Genomic DNA, 10228 nt, shown 5'->3' with positions numbered 1-10228 from the left:
TTATAACTCATTTTTAATTAACCATTATAACTATGTCATTTCATCAAACGTAATTAAACTCCATTTTAAATAAAGTTGTAAAATAATTATAGAATAGTTGTACGTTTATCATTTTTCTAAAAAAATATTAGATGTAAATCAAATATATAAAATATAGACTGATCATCAGGAGTACTATAGTTTGTTCAGTAATATTTATATATTATTGCTTGTGGTACATGAACGGGTCTTTTGATCTTTTAATTTCTAGATCTGAATTAATCTAGCTAGCTAGCTTTCTGTCAATCTAATTAATTAGTCATGTGGGATTTTTAATAATTTCTTCTTTGAATTTTTATATCTTTGAAACAATTAGCATGAGATTTTCTATACCTAATTCAGGAATGGGAAAAGAATCTACAGGAAACATCGTTTTAAAGTATTTGTTGATTGAAAACGACGTCATAAATTGTCCACGCATATCTCATGGCCTTTGTGCGCGGAAAGTGATTAATTAATTTGCTTGTATTATTGTCATATTTGAATATTGTGAGTCGGGCCAGGCAAACGACAAAATAATATATATATATATATATATATATTTTAAACAATGAAAGAATTATATATGGACCAGCTTCTTTTGGTGCAGAAAGATGATGATAAACATAAGGCCGTCACTCTCTATTCATTCAATATATACAGGTGACCCCACCAATTAATTACTTCCCAGTACGTACACACACACGACACACGACACATGCATTTATACATGTAGTGTAGGCTCCACTACTATTTAACTCTCTCACTCTCTCAATTTCGGTCCTACGATTTAAAAAAAAAAAAAAAAACAATCTGATTGATCATCATAAGTAGACCAAATCAATCAAATTATAAACAAAATAGTAATGATATGAACTTTTTCATGAACCATGCACTTTTTATAATATTTGGAATAATTAATGAAGTTAGATAAACTAGGATTAATAGGTTTTCTTTCTTGTTAATTAGCAAGATTTAGGCTGTGTTAATTGAATTGAGTTGAGTTGAATTGAGTTTAAATGATAAAATATTGTTAGAATATTATTTTTTAATATTATTATTATTTTGATATTTAAAAAAGTTGAATTGTTTATTATATTTTATGTTAAAATTTTAAAAAATTATAATGATGAGTTGAGATGAATTTATGCACGATGCATGTGTGTTCTCTATAAGATCTGTATCATCATATGCTAAATATTATAAAAAAAAAAAAACAAAAATTAAGAAGATGCCCTAAACTTTCCTTCAATCGCGGCCATCGATTGGATTAAAAAACTCAGATCTGAGATCTCTCTCCTTCATCGATCCAAGTTTTTTTATCATATCGTGCACATGATCATATATATATATTGGTACTGATTCAATGTATACATGCCGAAAAGAAACTTTGGTAAGTTTCTCGTGCTGCATAAGAAATCTTATCTATTCCCGTTATATGAAAGAGAACGTTGTCACCAGCCTGTTGAAAAGGATATGAATGGGTGTTTCTTTTAATATATATATATATATATATATATTAATGCTATAAGAATATCAACTAGCTAGTAGGACTGGCCTCCAAGCTCATGTCAGATGGCTGATCAGTGATCTATTCAGCTTATAATTATAATAAGCATTAATTCTCATTTCAAAGACCAATTAATTAAATTGTTAGATCATGACCAAACATTTCATCTAATTTCTCTTAATTAATTTAGGTCTCAAAATTCATAAAGAAATTCATGAGCGTCGGGTACGTACTCTTTAATTTTGATCTTAATTACAATAATTCAGGAATAGGAAAAAAACCGTTAATTATACATTTGTGGATTGAAAAGGAGTGCTTATCTCATGGCTAGCTTTTGTGGAAAGTGACATTGTGCCTAATTTGTCCACACGACAAATTGATAAGAACTACGTACTTATCCGGCCTTTACTTTCTAACAATAATATTGTTTAGTATTCATGCACAGACGGACTCTAGTGCTTGCTTCTGCACGCAGCTTTTTAAATGAATTGAGTGTAAAACGTGTCCGACTTCGATCGAAAGGAGGAATATTATAAAGTGTAATTCTACGTATAATTGTTAAGTGCGTAAATGTTATATAATCGTTTTGAAATATAGTAACGTTCAATATTAAAAAATTAATTTTTTTAATATGAGTTTTATATTTTATTTATTTTTTTCAAAGCGATAACTCAATAATTACATAATTTATAATTGTAAATATTTTTTTTATTATAAATAATATATATATATATATGTATATTATTAATTAAGATTCAAACACGAAAATAAGATTTAAACGATATTTACACAAGCCTGAAATTTGATGAACCTCAGTTCCCAAGCCAAGCCCAAGGATTGGGCTAGAAGGTTTCTTTGACCTTTGCATTATTTCTAAATGAAAAACATATCAACGTATATCATTCAAAGCATCTCAAGTACCGCGGATCAGTTAGATGAACACGTAATTGAAAGCTTGTTCATGACGTACAGCATAAGAAAAATAAACGAAAAGTACTTTTTCATCATGAAAGACCTAGCTAGCTAAGCACTACTACTTCAAGCCATGACTTCCCATTCTACAAGTCCATATATATAAGACATTGCACCCGAGCATTTCCGTGCAACTATGAACACTCCGGCAAACCAACTGGAGGCGGCAGCAGGCTTGTTTCCTCGGTTGTCCCATTCCTCACTATGAGGACAGTGGCCATGCCCAAGGTGACGTGCCTTTCAAAATGACAGTGCATAAACCACACCCCTATAAAATATATATATGCATCAACTCATGTATTGGCTAGCTAGTACTACTAGTGCTACACACATACACAAATTACATGATTATTGTCAGAACAAAAGTGTTGCAGATGGCAGATGCAGAAAAAAAAAATGGAAGTTGCTTCAAGGCGTTACACAAACATGATAAATTAAGGCTGATCTGATCGCAAAAAGTACTCGTGTCTTCTTTTGAGGTCTATCATGTCTTTCCCATGTGGGAGTTTATCTTTCCAAAATATTCATAATTTATAAAGGACATATATATATATAAATAGCAAGATAATGAGATAAGGAAAATAATTTGGCTATAAGATTGTATAAAAATAAATTTATAAATTAATATAATTTGATATGGTACATCAAATTATAAATGCATTATTATTATAAAATAGATATAACAAATCTTATAAAGACATATTAGTTTGTAAATTTAGTTTATATAATATCTTTGTATCTATATTAATTTTTTTTGTTTTTTAAAGAAGAAAACGATACTCTAATATTATTGTATCCGTAACACTTTTACGATGATAATAAGTAACAATAAACACTTCTATGATGATAATAATAAGTAACAATATTATATATCGAAGACAATTGCTAACCTGGATTATTAGCAACAAATCTAACGGCAATCCAACCGCTTTTAGGAACTCCAACAGTGTTAACTTTAGGTGGATTGTCCAAATTGAGATTTTCTTGATAGGCCTCTTCGGTAAAGTTTCCAGAAGCCGTCCCGACCACGTAGAAGCTATAACCATGAAGATGCAATGGATGGTTCTCCGGATTCCCAATACTAGTTCCTTGGTACACTATTTCAATAGATTTACCATAATCTATCGTCAAAACCTTCGTCCCTTGGCTTGGAAATATATATTCCGGATCATCCCTCTCAATGTTTGTCCAGTTAGTGCCAGGAAATGGAGGGTTATGAGGTAACTCTTCATAAGTGCCAAGCAAGCCTCTGCAAAGTGCAAATTAAAAGGTTGTAATAATTTCGTGTAAGTAGATCTGAGGACTAAGATTTATACTTTATCACAACGACTACAATGGAATATATATTAATTGTGGGGGTACGGATGTACGTACCTGGTGTATGCCTGCAATATATCAATACTTGTTGAGACGTAACTTACGTTGTTTAAGCTTGTAGATAGTTTATTACCCTGTGGACCGTCACATTCATCTAGATCACAAGGCAATTGATTCGCAGAAACTGTAATAATGATTCTTTCATCAAATCCTTCTTGGAGATTAACCGATTCTGAGTTCTTTATTTGACTTGTGAAGCTGATTGCAGCATTTGTATTATTGGGTTAAGGGAGTTGTGGATAGAGAATAGAGGATGGAGAATTATTGTAGACGACAAGAGCTGAAGTGTTGGTTTCATCGTAAGGGGCATCGGAAGCTGCGAATGAACTAGCAGCCATGTAATAGTTATCGGCCGGAGACTGATTTGCTGTGAGCAAGACGTCCATTGTTTGTCCTGGGGTTATCATTATGTAACTAGTGTCAAACTTGCTTGTATATGCACCGTCTTGTCCAATAACTGTGAGGTTGTGTTTTGCGATCCCAAAGAACATCTCTGTATTCATCACCGCATTTACAATTCGAAGAAGATACGTATTGCCCTCTTGGACCGGTAGAGCATACGTTGTTTCTGCATGCAACGCATACGTACGACAAAATTAATATATATAGTAGACGAGCGGTATCCGATTAATCTTCAATCCTGGTTTATAACGCTTCACAAAAATAAACTCATAAACTGATCTGATTTGGTATGATAAATTAGATTCATATAAAGTTATTTTTATTGTAAAGTAGATCTAATGAATTCTATAAAATCACATCAAATTTCTTTGCATATGTAGTAGTTCTCATATATATATATATATATTTATGCATACCGGTGGAGCAATTATTTGGATATCCTGGTTGGCCATTGATGGTGTAAGAATCTGATACGTTTGGATCAATGCCGACTGCTGCAGCAGCCTCCACTAATGTTGTCAAGTTTTCCTTATACCAGTCTCCTGCAGAAAGTTAGACGAAGATTCGGATTTATAGCAGTACTATTGAGTTTTACATAAATGGTAACATAATATTTGAGCCATGAATTTTATGGTTTTTACAGTTCTAGCTTCATCAGTATATGAATTTTATGGGTTTTACCGAGTATAATGACTTCTTCTGCATCATATGTATAATTTGGGGTTACTCCCACATCAGGGTAAATAATAATGGCTCCATGGACTGTGGCACGTGTCCAGTCGCTATGGGCGTGCCACCAAAGAGTTCCTTCTTCATCAGAAAAGATGACCTCATAGGTGAAGTTTTTTCCTGGTTTGATGGGGCATTGTGTGATGTTCTCCGGTCCATCTGACCATGGATTTCTTGGTTGCTTCACTCCATGCCTGTAAATAAAGATCATTAAAAAAACGTTCATTAATTTACATAATCCGTCTCATAGCTTTTTGATATGTTCAGACGTTAAACAGTACCTTAATTATCATGGATTGTGGTCGCTAGCTAGCTAGGAAACAAACTTGCATACATGCAGATTATTAAATTAAGAGTATAACTTTTTATTTGCGCAGAATTGTGATTCGCGGTCTCTGTTACGAACTAAATGCAGAAACCTGCAACTAGTATGCATGGAAGTCGATTCGTCTTCCATGATTAAAAGAAACAAGGCTACAATTAGGTGTTGCAAATTTGTGAGAATGAAGGGGGAAGCTAGACAGGGTACGCATGGCCGGTCATTACTATACCAGTGAATAGTAACACCATAATCTGCATGGTTGTGAACGTTAACATATGCCGTATCGCCTTTGCGGACACGAATTGTTGGGCCAGGAAACATGCCATTTACAGTAAGAATAGTCTTCTCTTCACACAGCCTTTTGAAATTTGTCTCCTTCAGCTGCAACCAGAATGTATGCTCATTTTCGATCAACTCATGTAAAACAGCGTATGGTAAATTTGAATTGTCTACTCCGGATGATCAGTAAAACGTACAATCCTATGGAAAATGAGCAAACTTACCAGCCTACATGCAAACTGCAGCCTATATATAAAAGAGAAATAATTTATACAAACTCCAAATAAACAAGTCCAAATCCTTATAAAAAAACAGATTCCACCTTAAAAAAATGTAAAAAAACCTAATTTTTATTGGTGAGAATCACTTTTTTATAAAAACTTATATAAAACTTATCTATTTGATACTTGTATTTCGCATTTCTTATCTACAATATATATATATGTACAGTAGTTTTAAATGCATGCATGCTCTAGGATGATCAGGCTAACTAGCTGATATATATTGACAGCGCAGCTGCATGCGCGCAATTTCTTAATTCTTTCCCTGTGTGTGATAGCTAGGATATTGATCAATACTGGATATATAAAGCAATACTTCTTTCCACATACTGATCGAAAGAATAAATATTTAATTGACTATATATTGTTCGCATGCATGCACGATGGTCTATATATACATCTATAAATATATGTATATATATATATTGGGAAAGGAGCAAGCGTGGTGATGATATGCGATGAAGCTGTACTTACAATTGCATATATATATATTGAAAAGCAGTACTTACAACGAAGCTGTAGTGGTGGACATCATATGCGATGCAAAACAACACCCCATACAGAAGCCAAAAACCTAGAAATCCTAGGACCAAACCTAGATTCTTCAATCTCATGTTCTGTCTGCCGCACTTCGGCCTACCAGAGAAAGAAATCTTTAAAGACAGTAAAAGTACTACCTGGCCTCTCTCTCTCTCTCTCCCTCAATGTTGCTTTGCTGTTAGTTTGTTCTGTGAGCATCAGCAGAAGTTCTAAGCGCTATTTATAGATAAATGCTCGGCACTGTATACATTTAAAATAATCTATAATGAATAAATTATTTGCAAAACAAATCCGAATTGAAAACACATGGGACGCGCACGTCCTAAGTAGTGATGATCATCAGTTAATTAATTTGTTCGCAACGGGTATGCATGCATGCTTTAGAAGACTGGCCAGTCCTGTCCAACAATTTCAACTTAGCATTAAACATCGTATTCTAGCTATACATGATCTGGTACTTCGATCTCACCCAGAATGGGATAACGTTATATATTCATGCATGATGTATGTATGTGTATATATATATCAGAATTCTTTTAATTGAAAGTGCCACTGTGGTCCCGATATGTATAGAAGAAAAATGTTTTAACTGCATAGAGATCTTATAAAATAAATTTATAAATTAACGTACTTTGATGCAGTATGTTAAATTGTAAAAATATTTTGATTATAAAATAAATAATTTAAGATATCATATTATAAAATCATATTAATTTATAAGATTATTTTAAAAAAAACATCTTTATATTTATAGTGCTTCTCTTCTATACGGAGCAGTAACATCGTCTGTCTTTTTTAAAAAAAAAAAAATATGAAAATGGGTCTAGAATTTTGTGCCTTAATTTATTTTGCTCGCACGCATATATCCTAGGTACCTCGATCCAGCGCCCGGGCACCTTCCTTATATATAATTGGTTCATGTCCAGCTAAAAACTAAAGCTCTAGCTCTAATTAATTAACTATTTAATGGTACATAAGGCGTGGGGGCATAACGTCAGTCACATATGTATTTACCTCGGGATAATTCAAATTAATTAAGCATCCGCTATATATAACAAGCTGTTCTATTGTGGTCTTAACTTATTAAGTAATTTTCTGAACTTATTTAATTTTGATGGTTTTGATAAATTTATATTGAAAATATAATAATAATAATTATATTTTATTAAAAGTTATGTAACAAATTCATGTAAAACAATTATTTATATATGTTTTTTCTTTTGGATTGTATGATTAATGTTTGATAAATGCATCGATATTCACGTGATCGAGACTGCTTCATGGTCATGGCCCGTGGCCAAACTGGGAGAATTATATATTATATGTTTCGTGACAGCCACGAAATGATGAGTCAGTCCATGTCTCTTACGGTTTAGACAAAAGTTAATTTCAATTCAATTTAAACGTGAGAATGAAAAGGTTATTTCAATTCAATTTAAACGCAAATTTACGACAATTGAAGTCAAATGATTCACACCATGGCCTTAACTTGAAATGGCCTTTGAATATTGGAATCAAATAATTTTACACACAAATTAAAATTTCTACATCTACAAATCATGTCTCACATACATTCATTCCATGAATTGATTCCATTAGCATGTATGCCGTTCCAAATGACGGTGCATAAATCAAACCCCCTGATCAAAAGCATCCCCTTATATGCCATAATTAATGGCTACATATATAATTTTATTTTTATCAAAGCTCATGCATGGATGAGGCCCCTGGCCTTTATTAGAAAACAAATGACATTATGCATGAATATTATATATATGTGTGTATGTATGTATGTATGTATGTATGGATCGATTAACAAAGAGTTTATTATTAATCAATTCAATGCACGTGCTCTCTCTCTCTCTCTCTCTATATATATATATATATAACAAGTGATCTGTTGTTGTCTAATTAACAATATTAATATTTCAGATGACAAAATGTTAATTTTTATCATGTTTGAAGGAAAATGTACTGGGTGACGGTCTAACTTATAATTAATATTGATATATAAATATTTAGAAGTCTAGCTTACACCATATATCTCTATCTAACTAACTCGTGATTTATCATTTTTGCTATTTTATTTAAGCACACATAATATTTCAATATTAAGATAAAATTAGGATAAAAATAACAAATGATCACATGTTGATAAGGTGAAAGTGTGCATGTGATATAAGACTTTCATGTAGAATTTATCTTGATATATTATATGTATAGTTGTTTCTGTTATTGAATTTACATGCCCAAAAAAACGTATTGAAATTCACGCATAAAGTCATTAAAAAATGGCTTACAGGCCGTGGCCTGAGCTAAAGGTTTCGATAGTTGTCTTCGTCAGAACTATCCTCCATCCATATATACGTACTATAAGCATTTATATATATATATATATATATATATATATATATATATAGGTTGTGGTCATAAGAAAATAGTATATACAATATTGCAAAATAATAAACAGAGTGATCACAACGGATTCTTTGTATTTAGTAATAGATGATCGATGTGGTACAATCTCAACCATTGAATTTGAAACAATGGTTGAGATTTTAAAAGATTCACCCAACATAAGAAATAGATCAGATCGTTAGTTAACTACATAAGAAATACTAGTAATTTACAAATTGTACGTACATATGGTTCTAAAGATCTTTTACTTGGGGTAATGTTTAAACAGACATTAATTAAACTGGTCAATGCATATATATTGCTGTGAACTTTTTTAACTTTTTCTTTGTTGTGTAGGGATCAGCGGAAAGTACTGTTGTCGATCGTTTTCATGCATGGGCCGGCCGGACAGTCTTAAATATTGCATGAATGATCTATTATAATATATGTGGCAGCGATTTTCTCATTTTTCTTTAGACAAATTGATTTTCCTTGTGCTGATACAAATTGATGATAACAAAGAGTTTAATTGGATAAATGTTTTCTTCCTTTAACATGTGCGAGTAGAAAGTAATTTAAAATTAATGTGCTGCATGCATGCGCATGTCTTGTTTGACTGCATGATCATCTGACTTTGGCGAAACCTTGCAGGGAACTATATATACTTTTAAAGACGTACCTAATTTATCTGATCAAGAAAGATAAGATAAGCATTGGGCAATATATAGAACAGCTTTTGAGACGATGGTTTCAGTTTTATCTAAGGAGTTCTTGGAGGCTCTGCTGAAATTATTACTACTCCAACGTACGTCATGTGGATTAGCCGGAGAGTAGTCCATGGTTCCTGGCATATGAGAGAGAGATCTAGAGAGCATTCAAATAAATTAAAGAGCCAGTTTACATCAATTTAATAAAAAAGAGAAGAGTCGGATTAGTCATACTGCACGCATGCATGCACACATATGACAATGTTGCCTTCTCGTAAACAAGATAAAAATTTACAAAATTTATTGGGAAGTATATATAGCTAGCACCGTTGGGGGAGGACAAAACTTCTGAAGGCTCTGACTCTAGTCGATACCCGCTCTGACTTTGACTCCAACGAATTTATAAATTCATAATTGCTCCGAAAAAAATGGTCGGAATGAGAGTTGGAGCTAGCCAATATAGGCTCCAACATCCGAACTCCAACTCCGATATGTAAACTTAATATATTTAGTGTTGTAACATAAGTATTAGGCAATTGAATGGCTTAACGGTTGAGACAATGTTTTGCAAATCGTCAATCCCATGTTCGAGACCCCCCCAACCCCCATAGACCGAATTCATTAAACTTATTTTTATAAAACGATGTCTTTTTCTACCCCTTTATATTCATCTATTTCCCTTCTACAAAAACCC

General features: G+C 32.5%; 1 pseudogene; it reads right to left on the bottom strand.

Annotated features, from left to right (window-relative positions):
* Positions 1–3385: 3385 nt before the first annotated feature.
* LOC121243064 lies at positions 3386–6587 on the bottom strand (annotated as a pseudogene).
* Positions 6588–10228: the final 3641 nt, after the last annotated feature.

This window comes from Juglans microcarpa x Juglans regia, chromosome 8D, assembly GCF_004785595.1.
Source record: "Juglans microcarpa x Juglans regia isolate MS1-56 chromosome 8D, Jm3101_v1.0, whole genome shotgun sequence".
NCBI lineage: Eukaryota > Viridiplantae > Streptophyta > Magnoliopsida > Fagales > Juglandaceae > Juglans > Juglans microcarpa x Juglans regia.
This window is presented reverse-complemented; position numbering and strand designations above follow the sequence as displayed.